The 6,538-nt window shown below is 33.3% G+C and overlaps 1 long non-coding RNA gene across 1 annotated transcript; it reads left to right on the top strand.

Moving 5' to 3' along the window:
- The first annotated feature begins 749 nt into the window (after positions 1-749).
- LOC309500190 lies at positions 750-1,717 on the top strand. Its single transcript, XR_014206496.1, has 4 exons — positions 750-915; positions 1,014-1,073; positions 1,157-1,254; positions 1,473-1,717. It is a non-coding gene; the product is annotated as an uncharacterized lncRNA (long non-coding RNA).
- Positions 1,718-6,538: the final 4,821 nt, after the last annotated feature.

The following is a 6,538-nucleotide window of genomic DNA, read 5'->3' as shown; positions in this document are numbered from 1 at the left end:
TCTATATTGTTCACATTGAAGCGACCGGACCTTTAATACAAAATGCAAACCTGTTTGTCCCTTGTCAGAAATAGCGCGAGTGCTTGGACTGTCAGAAATATAACGGCCGTGGCCCGCGGCGCATCACTCACTACACTGTCTGGGATTTGTCATGTCGCGCAAGAGCATCCAGTGTAGGGAGTGTAAGAGACGGAATTCACTTCACCGAGAGAGAGATCAGCAAGCAAGGTAAAAAATAAAAATAAAAACATTCTGTGTGTGTTGACAGGATTGTGCCCACTGCCCAGTTTAACCTTTACGTTTACCTAACGTTACTCGTCAACATGGCGGTAACGAACTTTACCACGGTAAACTGAGCTAACGTTTCATTTTACACACTTAGTTAGATTATTGAATTGTTGAGTTAAAATATGCCAACGAGCAACGCGTTTACATTAACAATAAATGTGAATAAACTATGTGAAATTCTGTTTTGGTTGTAGATAATGTTGGCCTACTGATGGGAACCTATATAGTTTTAGCATTAGTTTGCATACTATAACATATTATAGTTTTTTTTAATGGAATTTAATATTTACTTCCATTTTTATGCTTAAAGGCAACTGCAACAAAGCGCCAATTCGCGCCAGTGACTTCTCTTTGCTTCTAGCAAGATTCTTGAGGTAGGCCATTTGTGATATATTTTGAGATAAGTTTGCTGAAATGATTAGCCATTATGTGAAAAGTGCTTTGGAGCCACTGGTGCAGACTAGGTAGCTTACAATATCTTATAAAATCTCTATAAAATTGGCTAACTTTATATCAAATAAGTGACCTTTGCATCATGTCTAACTTTATATTTATTACACAGCAAATTAACCAATCAGAAGATGGACCATTGTCTTTGTTCAGTCTCACCAGATTAAATGTATCCAGGTAAGCACTGCAGTAAAACTCACTAATTCATTCATACCAAACCTAGCATTCTAAACAACTTTAGTTTATATGTTTGCATTATTTTGATATTTTATTAGGCAGAAGACTCTACCATTGCAGTCCCACCTGACCAGGAAGGTCCTAATATCAGCGCACAGGTGGGTTAACTACTGTAGGAAGGAGAACAATCATCACACAGTGATTTCTTGCATCTGTCTTACGGTGTATTTGTCTCAGACAGGGACCCCTTCACTGCAGACAAGCTGAAATGGGCTAAAATCATCGATTTCAGTCTTTCTTTCTATGGATCTCAGCATTTTTGGACAGAATTTAGGATTTGTAAGTATTAAAATTTAATCTGGCATAATTTAATTTAGTTATTTTGTATGCTATTTATTGACAAAAGCTGTTTACAAATATATATTCTTAAATTTTTGTGAAAATAATAATAAAAATTAACAAAAAAGGAGGTTAAAAATAATGTGACACTAATATTCTCTCTCTCTCTCTCTCTCTCTCTCTCTCTCTCTCTCTCTCTCTGTGTGTGTTTTATATAGTGTTGGAACCGGGATTTCCTCTGAAGGACTGAGTACATTTGTGTTTGTGGACACGGATACAGACCAGGGAACATTCTGATGTTGTCAGTCAAGTTCTGAACAGGAACCAATCTTTGGAGAAGTTCATTTATTCGCAAAGGTGGACAAAAACATTGTGTTGGCTTTTTTAAAGATTATTTTGATGATGACGTTTACTCCTATGCTGTAGAAAAGATGGAGGAGTAGACAGTCAAACATTGATAATAATAAGAAATGTTTCTTGAGCATCAAATAGACTTCTTTCAAAAGCATTAAGACACCCAAATACTTATTTTGGCCACCAGTGTACATGAATCCAACAAATTTTTGGAAATAAGTGAAATAATTTTTAAGGTGGGGTTATGTGTCATGTATTGTGAAAAGAACTGTGTTTTGTCCTGTGTTGGACATTTCCTTTTTGACTGCTTAAAAATATATTTATATTCTGCAGTTTTATGAATGTAATGGTTGATATTTCATCTTAATAATTGTAAACTAAACAACCAATGACTCTACATTCATTTAGTCAAATGCTAATGTTTTGTTTATGATTTTATGTATGTTTTAAAAAATGTGTGCAGTGAAGGACAGCACATAACCCTAAAACCCAATTCTGGACAAATGTGGGCAAAATAATTTTGATTTATGTTTTAAAAATACTTCCCTTGATCTGAGCGGTACAACACTTGGCTACTTTTCCTAAGTTTGCCTCCTGAACACACAAAAACATTTTTGACTCAATTCTACAATGTTAAGTGGGTGAAAAAAAAAACTCCTTAATCTTGTATTTGGGTAAAAAATGGGCACCCATAGAAATGAATGGGAAAAACTGTAATTTAGAGCATTCTTCTTGTTTTTTTGTAAAAATAAATCAATAGATCCAATACAATGCATATCTAACATACACACAAATGAAGGGCTGATCCTGTACAACATTCTCATCATGGCAAAAACTCACACTCATACACACACACAAACAATGCATTCAATGAGCCTATGACAGAACTGGGCTTATATATATATATATATATATATATATATATATATATATATATATATATATATAACTCACACATACAAAAACAAATAATTGAATGAGCCAATGTCTGACCATGTTTTTTGATATGATCCAATCATCCACCTGGCTCATCACCCTCTCTCTCTCTCTCTCTCTCTCTCTCTCACACACACACACACACACACACACACACGCACGCACGCACGCACGCACGCACGCACGCACGCACGCACGCACGCACGCACGCACACACACACACACACACACACACACACACACACACACACACACACAAACACACACATAAACAATGCATTCAATGAGCCTATGACAATGAGCCTTTTTTTTTGTCACTTATTTAGTTATTTTATGTATGTTCTTACCTGTTTGGTACTAATTAGTTATTTAAATTTGATGTTTTGTGTTTGAAATAAATGATAAATGATCTACTACTTTGTCTTTTCCTTTCATATTTCATATAAAATTTCATATTTATCTAAGCATTTGTATAGTCTCACCTAACACAGATATGTATTTTTTTAAATTACAATTTTAACTTGTGATAGTCAAAAACTTAACCCTTGTGCATCCTTGAGGACATTTTTGGCTTTTTCAGTTTTGTTTTTTTGATCACTTTGCCTGTGTTAATGCTAACTGCATAAAATTTGGCACGGGTGTGTATTTTTATTGGAATTTTACTATTTCATCATAATTTTCTTTAAAAAATCTATTTTGCACTAGTTACACAAAATACTTCCTCTCAGCGCCTTTTGGACAAAAATGTCCCCATTGAAACCCATTAAAACTGCATTTTTTAATCCCTGTGCCGTTTAACTATAAAATGATGCAATCTTTTTTAATAGGCTTTCATTCTGTTGGCAAGGCTTCAAAATTGACATTTAAAAAAAAAAAAAAATCAAATGGTGCCATTTTTTCAGGTTAGGCCTATAAAGCAAATACTCGCTTTATTCCTGTTTTCTGCTTCGGCATATTATAGAGCCAATTGGATAAACTATGCAACGATAATTGTGTGGGTTTGTTGGTATGGATGTCTAAGTGTGGTTTGTATGTGTGTAATAAAATAAAAAGGTTGTTTTGTGCTTGTAATATTTGAGAGAGAAAAACTCAACTGCAAATCGAAAATTCAATCACTGTGTTCACCAGTGGAGTTTTGCTGGCATCCAATGGGGAAAGTCTGGTACTGCGCCCAAACAAAATCTTACTGAAAGCTTATTTTTTGAGATATCGTCCTCAAATTCGGAACACAACCTGTTTAGATTTATGGCTTTGAATTTATATCAGTTTTAGAGTTCCAAATGTTTCATAAAATATATATTTTAGATAAAATATTGATTATAATGTTCATAAATATTTTTCATAAACTTAAATTTCTATAACATTTTTTTGGTTGCACTTTTTTTAAATGTTTCACTTCAACAACAATCTGCCAAGGGTCTTCTTTAAAATGAGACCAAACTTAAGTATTTGCTCCCAAGCATAACAATTTTATGAGAGTTTTTTTACTTGGACATTTTTGTCCACTTTGGACCTATGTGTAAGTTTTTTTTTTAGTTTTTTATGTTAACTGCATGAATTTTGGCACAGGTGTGTATTTTTATTGTAATTTTACTATTTCACCCCCATTTCATTCGAAAAAAAATGTTTGCACTAGTTACACCAAATACTTATTTATATTTTATATAAAATATTGATTATAATGTTCATAAATATTTTTCATAAACTTAAACTTCTATAACTTTTTTTTGGTTGCACTTTTTTCACTTCAACAACAATCTGCCAAGGGTCTTCTTTAAAATGAGACCAAACTTAAGTATTTGCTCCCAAGCGTAACATTTTTATGAGAGTTTTTTGACTTGGACATTTTTGTCCACTTTGGACCTATGTGTAAGTTGTTGTTTTTTGTTAATGTTAACTGCATTAATTTTGAGCTAATATAGAGCCAATTGGATAAATTATCCAATGATAATTGTGTGCGTGTGTTGGTATGGATGTCAGAGTGTGGTTGGTATGTGTGTTATAAAAAAAAAAAAGTGTTTGTGTGCATGTGTGTGTTTGTAGTATTGAGAGAGAAAAACTCAACGGCAAATAACAAAGCCAATCACTGTGTTCACCAGTGGAGTTTTGCTGGCATCCAATGGGGACAGTTTGGTACTGCGCCCAAACAAAATCTTACTGAAAGCTCATTTTTTGAGATATCAACCTCAAATTTGGAACACAATTTCCAATTTTTTAGATTTATGGCTTTGATTTTCTAGCCTTTTTAGAGTTCAACTTGTTTCATAAAATATATATTTTATATAAAATAATATTCATAAATCATTTTCATAAACTTAAACCTATATAACTTTTTTTTGGATTTACTTACAAAAAAAATTTAACTTCAGCAATAATCTGCCAAGGGTATTCTTTAAAATGATACCAAAGTTATTCGAAAAAATATAATGCTCCCAAGCTTCAACTTTTTATGACAGTTTTTTGACATGGACATTTTTGTCCTCTTTGGACCTATGTGTAACTTTTTTAAATTGATGCACAAGGGTTAAGAGGTCAAATTAATGTTATACAGTGGTTCATAGAGTTCAGCCTATATATGCAGCCATTAAGTACTATAGCCATCTAGTGGCTATTGATATTATTGTTTTTTGTTAATTTAAAATACCAAAATCAGACACCAGGTGACAGCAAAGTCACTTCATCTTTAGGTTTTAGCTCTAAGAACTTATTGGAATGATATTTTAATGTAGTTAAAAAAATATAAAAAATAAAACATAAAAATAAGCATAATTTACATAGAAAATATGGTACTTTTTGAAGTAAATAAATTCAAAAATACCCCCAAAATAAAAAAAACACACACCATAAATGGATAGACAAAATTGTATCGAAGACAGTGATATAACATTTATAATAAATAAAAAATAGGATCACACCTGAGTCCTCTGTGCCCACATTTGTCCACAATTACAGGATTAAGGGCTATGTTAATTTAACATGTTTACACATCTTTGTGGCAACCTTTCTGACATATTTACTTTGTTAAAATCATTAGCACAATGAATGAGTTAAAATGAACACAAAAAATGTTGTCCCTAAACTCACCCATTCATGTGTAAAAATTTCACACATCATTTCCAGCATTGGCAGACTGTTTATTTTGTGATATATATGAAATGTTTTAAATAAAAAAATTGTATTTTGTGATAACTTTGTCTAATTGGTTTGTATGTCAGCAGTACTTATGTAGGATAAAAATAAAATTAATCATATATCAAAATTATGAAATCTAATTTATATTTAGTACAAATAAAAATAATGACAGTAGTGTACTGATTAGCTTCGTTTTTACAGTAATGCACTGTATTACACAATTACAGTACCATGTACTGTAAAACTGAAATACGGTTTGGTACTGTAACTCTTAATTACAGTAACTTACTGGCAACAGTTTTGCCAGTAAGTTACTATAAAAAACCCTTGAAAAGTCTAACAGTGTATGATTTTATACTGTGTAAATTGTCCTCTAGCCTCTCTTACATATTTGCCTGTGTTTGACAAAATTCTTTTCCACTCTTCGACCCCAATTACAATCCCAATGTCCTTTTCCCATATCGTCTTTAAATTAGTGCAGACATTTCTGAGCACCTGGTTGGTTTTCACGTTTATTTTTACGTAGCCTATCTGTCATTCGGTGTCGTTGCCAACACGTGTCACGTTGCTTCACTGCTTTGGAGTGTGTGTGTGTGTGTGTGTGTGTGTGTGTGTGTGTGTGTGTGTGTGTGTGTGTGTGTGTGTGTGTGTGTGTGTGTGTGTGTGTGTGTGTGTGTGTGTGTGTGTGTGTGTGTGCGCGCGTGTGCGTGTGCGTGTGCGTGTGTGTGTGTGTGTGTGTGTGTGTGTGTGTGTGTGTGTGTGTTTCAAGGTCACAAACTGGTCCGGACATGAGGGGGATTTCTAATCAGCACTACTCATATTACACCAGTATATCATTCCAGACACATCCCACACATTAATA

Source organism: Leuciscus leuciscus, assembly GCF_965113295.1.
Source record: "Leuciscus leuciscus genome assembly, chromosome: 6".
Classification (NCBI taxonomy): Eukaryota; Metazoa; Chordata; class Actinopteri; order Cypriniformes; family Leuciscidae; genus Leuciscus; species Leuciscus leuciscus.
Note: the sequence above shows the minus strand (reverse complement) of the source record. Positions and strands in the feature narration are given on the sequence as shown.